The sequence below is a fragment of the Mytilus edulis genome, unplaced genomic scaffold (assembly GCF_963676685.1).
Source record: "Mytilus edulis unplaced genomic scaffold, xbMytEdul2.2 SCAFFOLD_621, whole genome shotgun sequence".
In the NCBI taxonomy this organism is placed as follows: Eukaryota; Metazoa; Mollusca; class Bivalvia; order Mytilida; family Mytilidae; genus Mytilus; species Mytilus edulis.
In genome coordinates this window covers 1-15562 of record NW_027267244.1, presented here as the reverse complement: position 1 = coordinate 15562, position 15562 = coordinate 1, and the positions used below count along the sequence as shown (strand labels likewise).

Here is a 15562-nt window from a genome sequence, read left to right as displayed (position 1 = left end):
TCTGGGAAGTCTCTTTATTTCTACGTATATCTGAAAGCAAAAACATATAAAGAAATGATTTTACTACAAATGTATATCAGTTTTACGGCACAATCTAGTTTTTGTGAAATAATACAACACGTTTTCTGAGGAAGAATCGCACGAGAGAAATTGACAAGTTGTACATTAATCGTAAATATTTCTTCACTCGTGGTATTTTGTTTAATTCTTATGACATATTCTGAAAGAAAAATTCCTGCTGAAGATTTTCGTGTATGATTTATATATCAAAAAGTACAATTTATTTGAAACAAATGATTAAAACTTGTCGAAACAAGCAGCACAGATTTTCTTGTCGATCTGTTTGAATTAGATTGTCATGAAAGTTTAAGGGTGCTCTCGTCGAGGTCCGCGTTAGATAGATAATTACACTCTGTGTCAGTGCGAATTGCATATCATTGTAATCTGTCGTTCATTCGCACACATCGTTCAACAACCAAAGCCGCAAAATGTCAGACGCACCAGCACCAGTAGTAAAGACCCCAGCTAAGTCACCAAAGAAGAAAGCTGCAGCTAAACCAAAGAAAGTAGCTACTCATCCAAAATACAGCGAGATGGTCGGAAAGGCTATATCTGCTTTGAAAGAGCGTGGAGGCTCCAGCCGTCAAGCCATCCTTAAGTATATCTTAGCAAACTTCAGCGTTGGTAGCGATGCAAAAACAGTCAACACTCACTTGAAGTTAGCTCTGAAATCAGGAGTGAAGAGCAATAGCTTGAAACAGTCGAAGGGTACCGGCGCTTCTGGAAGCTTTAAGATTGGGGAAGTGGCTAAACCAGCTAAGAAACCAGCAAAGAAAGTAGTTAAACCTAAAGCCGCCAAGCCAAAGAAGGCAAAGACACCTACCAAAAAGACTGCCGCAAAGAAACCTGCAGCAAAGAAACCAGCAGGTGAAAAGAAAGCAGCTAAACCAAAAGCAAAGAAACCAGCTGCAAAGAAACCTGCTGCAAAACCTGCTGCCAAATCTGCAAAGAAAGCCACAAAATCTCCCAAGAAGACAAAGGCTGCAGCTAAACCAAAGAAGGCAAAGACACCAAAGAAGAAGTAAATGAAGGAAGCATCATGATGCTTTTAAAGCTAAACAGCCCTTTTAAGGGCTACCAAATTTTTTCAAAAAGAGTCTGAAATTGTTGCATGGTATTAGTCACAAATAAATACAGCTTGTCCCATATTCTAAATCTCTCTTTCTTCTCTGCAATTTTTTTTTACTATAAAGTCCATGTGTACTTGCTAAGTTTTACTATCTTCCACTCTGGATCGTGCAGTAAGTATTTAGTTTTGCTTCTATCTTAAACCTGAAAAAAATCTTTTTTTTATACAAATTCTAGATCTGTTCAAAATTGCTTTACTTCCTAACTTTATATATCAAAAATTTTAACACTTCTGTGTCTACGACCATATCACGTTGAAAACACCGGTTCTCGTCCGATCACCGAAGTTAAGCAACGTCGAGCCCGGTTAGTACTTGGATGGGTGACCGCCTGGGAATACCGGGTGTTGTAGACATTTTTTGTACCTATAATTTTGAATTTCTACCAAACATATTATTATTGTAAAGTTTTGCTTCTGAAAAAAATCTATTTTATATAAATTTTGTTCAAAAATGCTACTACCTAACCTTATATATCAAAAAATTTAACACTTCTGTGTCTACGACCATATCACGTTGAAAACACCGGTTCTCGTCCGATCACCGAAGTTAAGCAACGTCGAGCCCGGTTAGTACTTGGATGGGTGACCGCCTGGGAATACCGGGTGTTGTAGACATTTTTTTTTACTTATAATTTTGCATTCCTACCAAACATAATTGTTGTATGATTTTTTTTTAACTAATTTACTTGGATGTAATATTCAACATATCTAGCTATCAATGAATGAAGAAAACAGAAAATAAATCATTCATAAAATTTATTTATTTTTTCAATACCCATCTGCATGGTGAAATATTTTTACGTGAAATACATGCAAGTCAAGTTAGATACACTTAAGAATTCCACTCCTTCCACATGCATGTGGCTACATATATTTCTTTTTTTTTAAATTAGGTCTCGTAAAGGTCGTCTGTGATAATATGGTATCCGCCATTTGTCGTCCATTTGAAATCGCCTCTTTTTTTTTTTACCAGGGCATATATGATTCACTATTTTTCTGAAAGGATTCTGATCAGCTAAAAAAAATCATTATAGCAAAAAACAAATAATAAACAATAAATACTAATTATATCTTGTAAAGTTCTAGTAAAAAATTCGAATATTTGAAACGTCTTTCATCTCGGTCAAGGAAGTCCCGGTTTCGAAGTTTGCCATCTTTGTGTGCTTTCATATCGAAGGCAAAATCTAAATTTCTGGGAAGTCTCTTTATTTCTACGTATATCTGAAAGCAAAAACATATAAAGAAATGATTTTACTACAAATGTATATCAGTTTTACGGCACAATCTAGTTTTTGTGAAATAATACAACACGTTTTCTGAGGAAGAATCGCACGAGAGAAATTGACAAGTTGTACATTAATCGTAAATATTTCTTCACTCGTGGTATTTTGTTTAATTCTTATGACATATTCTGAAAGAAAAATTCCTGCTGAAGATTTTCGTGTATGATTTATATATCAAAAAGTACAATTTATTTGAAACAAATGATTAAAACTTGTCGAACAAGCACACAGATTTTCTTGTCGATCTGTTTGAATTAGGGAGCTACCATTTGATTTTTATGGGGGGGCTAGGATGAAAAATTTTGTCCTGCTTTTTTTTTTTAGTTGTAATCTCTGTCCTGCCTTTTTATTTCTTACTCTATTCGGTCCTGCCTTTTTTTTTACTAGTTTATCCTGACTTTTTTTACACAAATTGTCATCCTGCCTTTTTTTTTTACCAAGTTGCTCATCCTGCCTTTTTTTTTTACTCAAAACTCCTGTCCTGCCTATTTTTTTCAAATTTCATCCTAGCCCCCCCATAAAAATCAAATGGTAGCTCCCTTAGATTGTCATGAAAGTTTTAAGGGTGCTCTCGTCGAGGTCCGCGTTAGATAGATAATTACACTCTGTGTCAGTGCGAATTGCATATCATTGTAATCTGTCGTTCATTCGCACACATCGTTCAACAACCAAAGCCGCAAATGTCAGACGCACCAGCACCAGTAGTTAAGACCCCAGCTAAGTCACCAAAGAAGAAAGCTGCAGCTAAACCAAAGAAAGTAGCTACTCATCCAAAATACAGCGAGATGGTCGGAAAGGCTATATCTGCTTTGAAAGAGCGTGGAGGCTCCAGCCGTCAAGCCATCCTTAAGTATATCTTAGCAAACTTCAGCGTTGGTAGCGATGCAAAAACAGTCAACACTCACTTGAAGTTAGCTCTGAAATCAGGAGTGAAGAGCAATTAGCTTGAAACAGTCGAAGGGTACCGCGCTTCTGAAGCTTTAAGATTGGGGAAGTGGCTAAACCAGCTAAGAAACCAGCAAAGAAAGTAGTTAAACCTAAAGCCGCCAAGCCAAGAAGGCAAAGACACCTACCAAAAAGACTGCCGCAAAGAAACCTGCAGCAAAGAAACCAGCAGGTGAAAAGAAAGCAGCTAAACCAAAAGCAAAGAAACCAGCTGCAAAGAAACCTGCTGCAAAACCTGCTGCCCAAATCTGCAAAGAAAGCCACAAAATCTCCAAGAAGACAAAGCTGCAGCTAAACCAAAGAAGGCAAAGACACCAAAGAAGAAGTAAATGAAGGAAGCATCATGATGCTTTTAAAGCTTAAACAGCCCTTTTAAGGGCTACCAAATTTTTCAAAAAGAGTCTGAAATTGTTGCATGGTATTAGTCACAAATAAAATACAGCTTGTCCCATATTCTAAATCTCTCTTTCTTCTCTGCAATTTTTTTTTACTATAAAGTCCATGTGTACTTGCTAAGTTTTACTATCTTCCACTCTGGATCGTGCAGTAAGTATTTAGTTTTGCTTCTATCTTAAACCTGAAAAAAATCTTTTTTTTATACAAATTCTAGATCTGTTCAAAATTGCTTTACTTCCTAACTTTATATATCAAAATTTTAACACTTCTGTGTCTACGACCATATCACGTTGAAAACACCGGTTCTCGTCCGATCACCGAAGTTAAGCAACCGTCGAGCCCGGTTAGTACTTGGATGGGTGACCGCCTGGGAATACCGGGTGTTGTAGACATTTTTTGTACCTATAATTTTGAATTTCTACCAAACATATTATTATTGTAAAGTTTTGCTTCTGAAAAAAATCTATTTTATATAAATTTTGTTCAAAAATGCTACTACCTAACCTTATATATCAAAAAATTTAACACTTCTGTGTCTACGACCATATCACGTTGAAAACACCGGTTCTCGTCCGATCACCGAAGTTAAGCAACGTCGAGCCCGGTTAGTACTTGGATGGGTGACCGCCTGGGAATACCGGGTGTTGTAGACATTTTTTTTTACTTATAATTTTGCATTCCTACCAAACATAATTGTTGTAATGATTTTTTTTTAACTAATTTACTTGGATGTAATATTCAACATATCTAGCTATCAATGAATGAAGAAAACAGAAAATAAATCATTCATAAATTTATTTATTTTTCAATACCCATCTGCATGGTGAAATATTTTTACGTGAAATACATGCAAGTCAAGTTAGATACACTTAAGAATTCCACTCCTTCCACATGCATGTGGCTACATATATTTCTTTTTTTTAAATTAGGTCTCGTAAAGGTCGTCTGTGATAATATGGTATCCGCCATTTGTCGTCATTTGAAATCGCCTCTTTTTTTTTTACCAGGGCATATATGATTCACTATTTTTCTGAAAGGATTCTGATCAGCTAAAAAAAATCATTATAGCAAAAACAAATAATAAACAATAAATACTAATTACTATCTTGTAAAGTTCTAGTAAAAAATTCGAATATTTGAAACGTCTTTCATCTCGGTCAAGGAAGTCCCGGTTTCGAAGTTTGCCATCTTGTGTGCTTTCATATCGAAGGCAAAATCTAAATTTCTGGGAAGTCTCTTTATTTCTACGTATATCTGAACAGCAAAAACATATAAAGAAATGATTTTACTACAAATGTATATCAGTTTTACGGCACAATCTAGTTTTTGTGAAATAATACAACACGTTTTCTGAGGAAGAATCGCACGAGAGAAATTGACAAGTTGTACATTAATCGTAAATATTTCTTCACTCGTGGTATTTTGTTTAATTCTTATGACATATTCTGAAAGAAAAATTCCTGCTGAAGATTTTCGTGTATGATTTATATATCAAAAAGTACAATTTATTTGAAACAAATGATTAAAACTTGTCGAACAAGCACACAGATTTTCTTGTCGATCTGTTTGAATTAGATTGTCATGAAAGTTTAAGGGTGCTCTCGTCGAGGTCCGCGTTAGATAGATAATTACACTCTGTGTCAGTGCGAATTGCATATCATTGTAATCTGTCGTTCATTCGCACACATCGTTCAACAACCAAAGCCGCAAAATGTCAGACGCACCAGCACCAGTAGTAAAGACCCCAGCTAAGTCACCAAAGAAGAAAGCTGCAGCTAAACCAAAGAAAGTAGCTACTCATCCAAAATACAGCGAGATGTCGGAAAGGCTATATCTGCTTTGAAAGAGCGTGGAGGCTCCAGCCGTCAAGCCATCCTTAAGTATATCTTAGCAAACTTCAGCGTTGGTAGCGATGCAAAAACAGTCAACACTCACTTGAAGTTAGCTCTGAAATCAGGAGTGAAGAGCAATAGCTTGAAACAGTCGAAGGGTACCGGCGCTTTCTGGAAGCTTTAAGATTGGGGAAGTGGCTAAACAGCTAAGAAACCAGCAAAGAAAGTAGTTAAACCTAAAGCCGCCAAGCCAAAGAAGGCAAAGACACCTACCAAAAAGACTGCCGCAAAGAAACCTGCAGCAAAGAAACCAGCAGGTGAAAAGAAAGCAGCTAAACCAAAAGCAAAGAAACCAGCTGCAAAGAAACCTGCTGCAAAACCTGCTGCCAAATCTGCAAAGAAAGCCACAAAATCTCCCAAGAAGACAAAGGCTGCAGCTAAACCAAAGAAGGCAAAGACACCAAAGAAGAAGTAAATGAAGGAAGCATCATGATGCTTTTAAAGCTTAAACAGCCCTTTTAAGGGCTACCAAATTTTTTCAAAAAGAGTCTGAAATTGTTGCATGGTATTAGTCACAAATAAAATACAGCTTGTCCCATATTCTAAATCTCTCTTTCTTCTCTGCAATTTTTTTTTACTATAAAGTCCATGTGTACTTGCTAAGTTTTACTATCTTCCACTCTGGATCGTGCAGTAAGTATTTAGTTTTGCTTCTATCTTAAACCTGAAAAAAATCTTTTTTTTATACAAATTCTAGATCTGTTCAAAATTGCTTTACTTCCTAACTTTATATATCAAAAATTTTAACACTTCTGTGTCTACGACCATATCACGTTGAAAACACCGGTTCTCGTCCGATCACCGAAGTTAAGCAACGTCGAGCCCGGTTAGTACTTGGATGGGTGACCGCCTGGGAATACCGGGTGTTGTAGACATTTTTTGTACCTATAATTTTGAATTTCTACCAAACATATTATTATTGTAAAGTTTTGCTTCTGAAAAAAATCTATTTTATATAAATTTTGTTCAAAATGCTACTACCTAACCTTATATATCAAAAAATTTAACACTTCTGTGTCTACGACCATATCACGTTGAAAACACCGGTTCTCGTCCGATCACCGAAGTTAAGCAACGTCGAGCCCGGTTAGTACTTGGATGGGTGACCGCCTGGGAATACCGGGTGTTGTAGACATTTTTTTTTACTTATAATTTTGCATTCCTACCAAACATAATTGTTGTATGATTTTTTTTTAACTAATTTACTTGGATGTAATATTCAACATATCTAGCTATCAATGAATGAAGAAAACAGAAAATAAATCATTCATAAATTTATTTATTTTTCAATACCCATCTGCATGGTGAAATATTTTTACGTGAAATACATGCAAGTCAAGTTAGATACACTTAAGAATTCCACTCCTTCCACATGCATGTGGCTACATATATTTCTTTTTTTTAAATTAGGTCTCGTAAAGGTCGTCTGTGATAATATGGTATCCGCCATTTGTCGTCATTTGAAATCGCCTCTTTTTTTTTTACCAGGGCATATATGATTCACTATTTTTCTGAAAGGATTCTGATCAGCTAAAAAAAAATCATTATAGCAAAAACAAATAATAAACAATAAATACTAATTATATCTTGTAAAGTTCTAGTAAAAAATTCGAATATTTGAAACGTCTTTCATCTCGGTCAAGGAAGTCCCGGTTTCGAAGTTTGCCATCTTTGTGTGCTTTCATATCGAAGGCAAAATCTAAATTTCTGGGAAGTCTCTTTATTTCTACGTATATCTGAAAGCAAAAACATATAAAGAAATGATTTTACTACAAATGTATATCAGTTTTACGGCACAATCTAGTTTTTGTGAAATAATACAACACGTTTTCTGAGGAAGAATCGCACGAGAGAAATTGACAAGTTGTACATTAATCGTAAATATTTCTTCACTCGTGGTATTTTGTTTAATTCTTATGACATATTCTGAAAGAAAAATTCCTGCTGAAGATTTTCGTGTATGATTTATATATCAAAAAGTACAATTTATTTGAAACAAATGATTAAAACTTGTCGAACAAGCACACAGATTTTCTTGTCGATCTGTTTGAATTAGATTGTCATGAAAGTTTAAGGGTGCTCTCGTCGAGGTCCGCGTTAGATAGATAATTACACTCTGTGTCAGTGCGAATTGCATATCATTGTAATCTGTCGTTCATTCGCACACATCGTTCAACAACCAAAGCCGCAAAATGTCAGACGCACCAGCACCAGTAGTAAAGACCCCAGCTAAGTCACCAAAGAAGAAAGCTGCAGCTAAACCAAAGAAAGTAGCTACTCATCCAAAATACAGCGAGATGGTCGGAAAGGCTATATCTGCTTTGAAAGAGCGTGGAGGCTCCAGCCGTCAAGCCATCCTTAAGTATATCTTAGCAAACTTCAGCGTTGGTAGCGATGCAAAAACAGTCAACACTCACTTGAAGTTAGCTCTGAAATCAGGAGTGAAGAGCAATAGCTTGAAACAGTCGAAGGGTACCGGCGCTTCTGGAAGCTTTAAGATTGGGGAAGTGGCTAAACCAGCTAAGAAACCAGCAAAGAAAGTAGTTAAACCTAAAGCCGCCAAGCCAAAGAAGGCAAAGACACCTACCAAAAAGACTGCCGCAAAGAAACCTGCAGCAAAGAAACCAGCAGGTGAAAAGAAAGCAGCTAAACCAAAAGCAAAGAAACCAGCTGCAAAGAAACCTGCTGCAAAACCTGCTGCCAATCTGCAAAGAAAGCCACAAAATCTCCCAGAAGACAAAGGCTGCAGCTAAACCAAAGAAGGCAAAGACACCAAAGAAGAAGTAAATGAAGGAAGCATCATGATGCTTTTAAAGCTTAAACAGCCCTTTTAAGGGCTACCAATTTTTTCAAAAAGAGTCTGAAATTGTTGCATGGTATTAGTCACAAATAAAATACAGCTTGTCCCATATTCTAAATCTCTCTTTCTTCTCTGCAATTTTTTTTACTATAAAGTCCATGTGTACTTGCTAAGTTTTACTATCTTCCCACTCTGGATCGTGCAGTAAGTATTTAGTTTTGCTTCTATCTTAAACCTGAAAAAAATCTTTTTTTTATACAAATTCTAGATCTGTTCAAAATTGCTTTACTTCCTAACTTTATATATCAAAAATTTTAACACTTCTGTGTCCTACGACCATATCACGTTGAAAACACCGGTTCTCGTCCGATCACCGAAGTTAAGCAACGTCGAGCCCGGTTAGTACTTGGATGGGTGACCGCCTGGGAATACCGGGTGTTGTAGACATTTTTTGTACCTATAATTTTGAATTTCTAACCAAACATATTATTATTGTAAAGTTTTGCTTCTGAAAAAAATCTATTTTATATAAATTTTGTTCAAAAATGCTACTACCTAACCTTATATATCAAAAAATTTAACACTTCTGTGTCTACGACCATATCACGTTGAAAACACCGGTTCCTCGTCCGATCACCGAAGTTAAGCAACGTCGAGCCCGGTTAGTACTTGGATGGGTGACCGCCTGGGAATACCGGGTGTTGTAGACATTTTTTTTTACTTATAATTTTGCATTCCTAACCAAACATAATTGTTGTATGATTTTTTTTAACTAATTTACTTGGATGTAATATTCAACATATCTAGCTATCAATGAATGAAGAAAACAGAAAATAAATCATTCATAAATTTATTTATTTTTCAATACCCATCTGCATGGTGAAATATTTTTACGTGAAATACATGCAAGTCAAGTTAGATACACTTAAGAATTCCACTCCTTCCACATGCATGTGGCTACATATATTTCTTTTTTTTAAATTAGGTCTCGTAAAGGTCGTCTGTGATAATATGGTATCCGCCATTTGTCGTCATTTGAAATCGCCTCTTTTTTTTTACCAGGGCATATATGATTCACTATTTTTCTGAAAGGATTCTGATCAGCTAAAAAAAAATCATTATAGCAAAAACAAATAATAAACAATAAATACTAATTATATCTTGTAAAGTTCTAGTAAAAAATTCGAATATTTGAAACGTCTTTCATCTCGGTCAAGGAAGTCCCCGGTTTCGAAGTTTGCCATCTTTGTGTGCTTTCATATCGAAGGCAAAATCTAAATTTCTGGAAGTCTCTTTATTTCTACGTATATCTGAAAGCAAAAACATATAAAGAAATGATTTTACTACAAATGTATATCAGTTTTACGGCACAATCTAGTTTTTGTGAAATAATACAACACGTTTTCTGAGGAAGAATCGCACGAGAGAAATTGACAAGTTGTACATTAATCGTAAATATTTCTTCACTCGTGGTATTTTGTTTAATTCTTATGACATATTCTGAAAGAAAAATTCCTGCTGAAGATTTTCGTGTATGATTTATATATCAAAAAGTACAATTTATTTGAAACAAATGATTAAAACTTGTCGAACAAGCACACAGATTTTCTTGTCGATCTGTTTGAATTAGATTGTCATGAAAGTTTAAGGGTGCTCTCGTCGAGGTCCGCGTTAGATAGATAATTAGCACTCTGTGTCAGTGCGAATTGCATATCATTGTAATCTGTCGTTCATTCGCACACATCGTTCAACAACCAAAGCCGCAAAATGTCAGACGCACCAGCACCAGTAGTTAAAGACCCCAGCTAAGTCACCAAAGAAGAAAGCTGCAGCTAAACCAAAGAAAGTAGCTACTCATCCAAAATACAGCGAGATGGTCGGAAAGGCTATATCTGCTTTGAAAGAGCGTGGAGGCTCAGCCGTCAAGCCATCCTTAAGTATATCTTAGCAAACTTCAGCGTTGGTAGCGATGCAAAAACAGTCAACACTCACTTGAAGTTAGCTCTGAAATCAGGAGTGAAGAGCAATAGCTTGAAACAGTCGAAGGGTACCGGCGCTTCTGGAAGCTTTAAGATTGGGAAGTGGCTAAACCAGCTAAGAAACCAGCAAAGAAAGTAGTTAAACCTAAAGCCGCCAAGCCAAAGAAGGCAAAGACACCTACCAAAAAGACTGCCGCAAAGAAACCTGCAGCAAAGAAACCAGCAGGTGAAAAGAAAGCAGCTAAACCAAAAGCAAAGAAACCAGCTGCAAAGAAAACCTGCTGCAAAACCTGCCTGCCAAATCTGCAAAGAAAGCCACAAAATCTCCCAAGAAGACAAAGGCTGCAGCTAAACCAAAGAAGGCAAAGACACCAAAGAAGAAGTAAATGAAGGAAGCATCATGATGCTTTTAAAGCTTAAACAGCCCTTTTAAGGGGCTACCAAATTTTTTTCAAAAAGAGTCTGAAATTGTTGCATTGGTATTAGTCACAAATAAAATACAGCTTGTCCCATATTCTAAATCTCTCTTTCTTCTCTGCATTTTTTTTTACTATAAAGTCCATGTGTACTTGCTAAGTTTTACTATCTTCCACTCTGGATCGTGCAGTAAGTATTAGTTTTGCTTCTATCTTAAACCTGAAAAAAATCTTTTTTTTATACAAATTCTAGATCTGTTCTAAAATTGCTTTATCTTCCTAACTTTATATATCAAAAATTTTAACACTTCTGTGTCTACGACCATATCACGTTGAAAACACCGGTTCTCGTCCGATCACCGAAGTTAAGCAACGTCGAGCCCGGTTAGTACTTGGATGGGTGACCGCCCTGGGAATACCGGGTGTTTGTAGACATTTTTTTGTACCTATAATTTTGAATTTCTACCAAACATATTATTATTGTAAGTTTTGCTTCTGAAAAAAAATCTATTTTATATAAATTTTGTTCAAAAATGCTACTACCTAACCTTATATATCAAAAAATTTAACACTTCTGTGTCTACGACCATATCACGTTGAAACACACCGGTTCTCGTCCGATCACCCGAAGTTAAGCAACGTCGAGCCCGGTTAGTACTTGGATGGGTGACCGCCTGGGAATACCGGGTGTTGTAGACATTTTTTTTACTTATAATTTTGCATTCCTACCAAACATAATTGTTGTATGATTTTTTTTAACTAATTTACTTGGATGTAATATTCAACATATCTAGCTATCAAGGAATGAAGAAAACAGAAAATAAATCATTCATAAATTTATTTATTTTTCAATACCCATCTGCATGGTGAAATATTTTTACGTGAAATACATGCAAGTCAAGTTAGATACACTTAAGAATTCCACTCCTTCCACATGCATGTGGCTACATATATTTCTTTTTTTTAAATTAGGTCTCGTAAAGGTCGTCTGTGATAATATGGTATCCGCCATTTTGTCGTCATTTGAAATCGCCCTCTTTTTTTTTTTAACCAGGGCATATATGATCACTATTTTTCTGAAAGGATTCTGATCAGCTAAAAAAAAATCATTATAGCAAAAACAAATAATAAACAATAAATACTAATTATATCTTGTAAAGTTCTAGTAAAAAATTCGAATATTGAAACGTCTTTCATCTCGGTCAAGGAAGTCCCGGTTTCGAAGTTTGCCATCTTTGTGTGCTTTCATATCGAAGGCAAAAAAATCTAAATTTCTGGGAAGTCTCTTTATTTCTACGTATATCTGAAAGCAAAAAACATATAAAGAAATGATTTTACTACAAATGTATATCAGTTTTACGGCACAATCTAGTTTTTGTGAAATAATACAACACGTTTTCTGAGGAAGAATCGCACGAGAGAAATTGACAAGTTGTACATTAATCGTAAATATTTCTTCACTCGTGGGTATTTTGTTTAATTCTTATGACATATTCTGAAAGAAAAATTCCTGCTTGAAGATTTTCGTGTATGATTTATATATCAAAAAGTACAATTTATTTGAAACAAATGATTAAAACTTGTCGAACAAGCACACAGATTTTCTTGTCGATCTGTTTGAATTAGATTGTCATGAAAGTTTAAGGGTGCTCTCGTCGAGGTCCGCGTTAGATAGATAATTACACTCTGTGTCAGTGCGAATTGCATATCATTGTAATCTGTCGTTCATTCGCACACATCGTTCAACAACCAAAGCCGCAAAATGTCAGACGCACCAGCACCAGTAGTAAAGACCCCCAGCTAAGTCACCAAAGAAGAAAGCTGCAGCTAAACCAAAGAAAGTAGCTACTCATCCAAAATACAGCGAGATGGTCGGAAAGGCTATATCTGCTTTGAAAGAGCGTGGAGGCTCCAGCCGTCAAGCCATCCTTTAAGTATATCTTAGCAAACTTCAGCGTTGGTAGCGATGCAAAAAACAGTCAACACTCCACTTGAAGTTAGCTCTGAAATCAGGAGTGAAGAGCAATAGCTTGAAACAGTCGAAGGGTACCGGCGCTTCTGGAAGCTTTAAGATTGGGGAAGTGGCTAAACCAGCTAAGAAACCAGCAAAGAAAGTAGTTAAACCTAAAGCCGCCAAGCCAAAGAAGGCAAAGACACCTACCAAAAAGACTGCCGCAAAGAAACCTGCAGCAAAGAAACAGCAGGTGAAAAGAAAGCAGCTAAACCAAAAGCAAAGAAACCAGCTGCAAAGAAACCTGCTGCAAAACCTGCTGCCAAATCTGCAAAAGAAAGCCAACAAAATCTCCCAAGAAGACAAAGGCTGCAGCTAAACCAAAGAAGGCAAAGACACCAAAAGAAGAAGTAAATGAAGGAAGCATCATGATGCTTTTAAAAGCTTAAACAGCCCTTTAAGGGCTACCAAATTTTTTCAAAAGAGTCTGAAATTGTTGCATGGTATTAGTCACAAATAAAATACAGCTTGTCCCATATTCTAAATCTCTCTTTCTTCTCTGCAATTTTTTTTTACTATAAAGTCCATGTGTACTTGCTAAGTTTTACTATCTTCCACTCTGGATCGTGCAGTAAAGTATTTAGTTTTGCTTCTATCTTAAACCTGAAAAAATCTTTTTTTTATACAAATTCTAGATCTGTTCAAAAATGCTTTACTTCCTAACTTTATATATCAAAAATTTTAACACTTCTGTGTCTACGACCATATCACGTTGAAAACACCGGTTCTCGTCCGATCACACGAAGTAAGCAACGTCGAGCCCGGTTAGTACTTGGATGGGTGACCGCCTGGGAATACCGGGTGTTGTAGACATTTTTTGTACCTATAATTTTGAATTCTACCAAACATATTATTATTGTAAAGTTTTGCTTCTGAAAAAAATCTATTTTATATAAATTTTTGTTCAAAAATGCTACTACCTAACCTTATATATCAAAAAATTTAACACTTCTGTGTCTACGACCATATCACGTTGAAAACACCGGTTCTCGTCCGATCACCGAAGTTAAGCAACGTCGAGCCCGGTTAGTACTTGGATGGGTGAACCGCCTGGGAATACCGGGTGTTGTAGACATTTTTTTTTACTTATAATTTTGCATTCCTACCAAACATAATTGTTGTATGATTTTTTTTTTTAACTAATTTACTTGGATGTAATATTCAACATATCTAGCTATCAATGAATGAAGAAAAACAGAAAATAAATCATTCATAAATTTATTTATTTTTCAATACCCATCTGCATGGTGAAATATTTTTACGTGAAATACATGCAAGTCAAGTTAGATACACTTAAGAATTCCACTCCTTCCACATGCATGTGGCTACATATATTTCTTTTTTTTAAATTAGGTCTCGTAAAGGTCGTCTGTGATAATATGGTATCCGCCATTTGTCGTCATTTGAAATCGCCTCTTTTTTTTTTACCAGGGCATATATGATTCACTATTTTTCTGAAAGGATTCTGATCAGCTAAAAAAAATCATTATAGTCAAAAACAAATAATAAACAATAAATACTAATTATATCTTGTAAAGTTCTAGTAAAAAATTCGAATATTTGAAACGTCTTTCATCTCGGTCAAGGAAGTCCCGGTTTCGAAGTTTGCCATCTTTGTGTGCTTTCATATCGAAGGCAAAATCTAAATTTCTGGGAAGTCTCTTTATTTCTACGTATATCTGAAAGCAAAAACATATAAAGAAATGATTTTACTACAAATGTATATCAGTTTTACGGCACAATCTAGTTTTTGTGAAATAATACAACACGTTTTCTGAGGAAGAATCGCACGAGAGAAATTGACAAGTTGTACATTAATCGTAAATATTTCTTCACTCGTGGTATTTTGTTTAATTCTTATGACATATTCTGAAAGAAAAATTCCTGCTGAAGATTTTCGTGTATGATTTATATATCAAAAAGTACAATTTATTTGAGAACAAATGATTAAAACTTGTCGAACAAGCACACAGATTTTCTTGTCGATCTGTTTGAATTAGATTGTCATGAAAGTTTAAGGGTGCTCTCGTCGAGGTCCGCGTTAGATAGATAATTACACTCTGTGTCAGTGCGAATTGCATATCATTGTAATCTGTCGTTCATTCGCACACATCGTTCAACAACCAAAGCCGCAAAATGTCAGACGCACCAAGCACCAGTAGTAAAGACCCAGCTAAGTCACCAAAGAAGAAAGCTGCAGCTAAACCAAAGAAAGTAGCTACTCATCCAAAATACAGCGAGATGGTCGGAAAGGCTATATCTGCTTTGAAAGAGCGTGGAGGCTCCAGCCGTCAAGCCATCCTTAAAGTATATCTTAGCAAACTTCAGCGTTGGTAGCGATGCAAAAACAGTCAACACTCACTTGAAGTTAGCTCTGAAATCAGGAGTGAAGAGCAATAGCTTGAAACAGTCGAAGGGTACCGGCGCTTCTGGAAGCTTTAAGATTGGGGAAGTGGCTAAACCAGCTAAGAAACCAGCAAAGAAAGTAGTTAAACCTAAAGCCGCCAAGCCAAAGAAGGCAAAGACACCTACCAAAAAGACTGCCGCAAAGAAACCTGCAGCAAAGAAACCAGCAGGTGAAAAGAAAGCAGCTAAACAAAAGCAAAGAAACCAGCTGCAAAGAAACCTGCTGCAAAACCTGCTGCCAAATC

At 36.0% G+C, this 15562-nt stretch overlaps 12 non-coding genes across 12 annotated transcripts; all 12 read left to right on the top strand.

Moving 5' to 3' along the window:
- The first annotated feature begins 1424 nt into the window (after positions 1–1424).
- On the top strand, positions 1425–1543 carry LOC139505063 (5S ribosomal RNA). The gene has a single exon (XR_011659527.1). It is a non-coding gene; the product is annotated as a 5S ribosomal RNA (ribosomal RNA).
- Positions 1544–1685: 142 nt separating this feature from the next.
- Positions 1686–1804, top strand: LOC139505062 (5S ribosomal RNA). The gene has a single exon (XR_011659526.1). It is a non-coding gene; the product is annotated as a 5S ribosomal RNA (ribosomal RNA).
- A 2281-nt stretch (positions 1805–4085) lies between these two features.
- On the top strand, positions 4086–4205 carry LOC139505056 (5S ribosomal RNA). The gene has a single exon (XR_011659520.1). It is a non-coding gene; the product is annotated as a 5S ribosomal RNA (ribosomal RNA).
- A 142-nt stretch (positions 4206–4347) lies between these two features.
- Positions 4348–4466, top strand: LOC139505058 (5S ribosomal RNA). Its single transcript, XR_011659522.1, has one exon. It is a non-coding gene; the product is annotated as a 5S ribosomal RNA (ribosomal RNA).
- A 1995-nt stretch (positions 4467–6461) lies between these two features.
- On the top strand, positions 6462–6580 carry LOC139505046 (5S ribosomal RNA). Its single transcript, XR_011659511.1, has one exon. It is a non-coding gene; the product is annotated as a 5S ribosomal RNA (ribosomal RNA).
- Positions 6581–6721: 141 nt separating this feature from the next.
- Positions 6722–6840, top strand: LOC139505035 (5S ribosomal RNA). The gene has a single exon (XR_011659500.1). It is a non-coding gene; the product is annotated as a 5S ribosomal RNA (ribosomal RNA).
- A 1993-nt stretch (positions 6841–8833) lies between these two features.
- LOC139505053 (5S ribosomal RNA) lies at positions 8834–8952 on the top strand. Its single transcript, XR_011659517.1, has one exon. It is a non-coding gene; the product is annotated as a 5S ribosomal RNA (ribosomal RNA).
- Positions 8953–9095: 143 nt separating this feature from the next.
- Positions 9096–9215, top strand: LOC139505052 (5S ribosomal RNA). Its single transcript, XR_011659516.1, has one exon. It is a non-coding gene; the product is annotated as a 5S ribosomal RNA (ribosomal RNA).
- A 1999-nt stretch (positions 9216–11214) lies between these two features.
- On the top strand, positions 11215–11335 carry LOC139505059 (5S ribosomal RNA). The gene has a single exon (XR_011659523.1). It is a non-coding gene; the product is annotated as a 5S ribosomal RNA (ribosomal RNA).
- Positions 11336–11478: 143 nt separating this feature from the next.
- Positions 11479–11599, top strand: LOC139505060 (5S ribosomal RNA). Its single transcript, XR_011659524.1, has one exon. It is a non-coding gene; the product is annotated as a 5S ribosomal RNA (ribosomal RNA).
- A 2006-nt stretch (positions 11600–13605) lies between these two features.
- LOC139505061 (5S ribosomal RNA) lies at positions 13606–13724 on the top strand. The gene has a single exon (XR_011659525.1). It is a non-coding gene; the product is annotated as a 5S ribosomal RNA (ribosomal RNA).
- A 142-nt stretch (positions 13725–13866) lies between these two features.
- On the top strand, positions 13867–13986 carry LOC139505054 (5S ribosomal RNA). The gene has a single exon (XR_011659518.1). It is a non-coding gene; the product is annotated as a 5S ribosomal RNA (ribosomal RNA).
- Positions 13987–15562: the final 1576 nt, after the last annotated feature.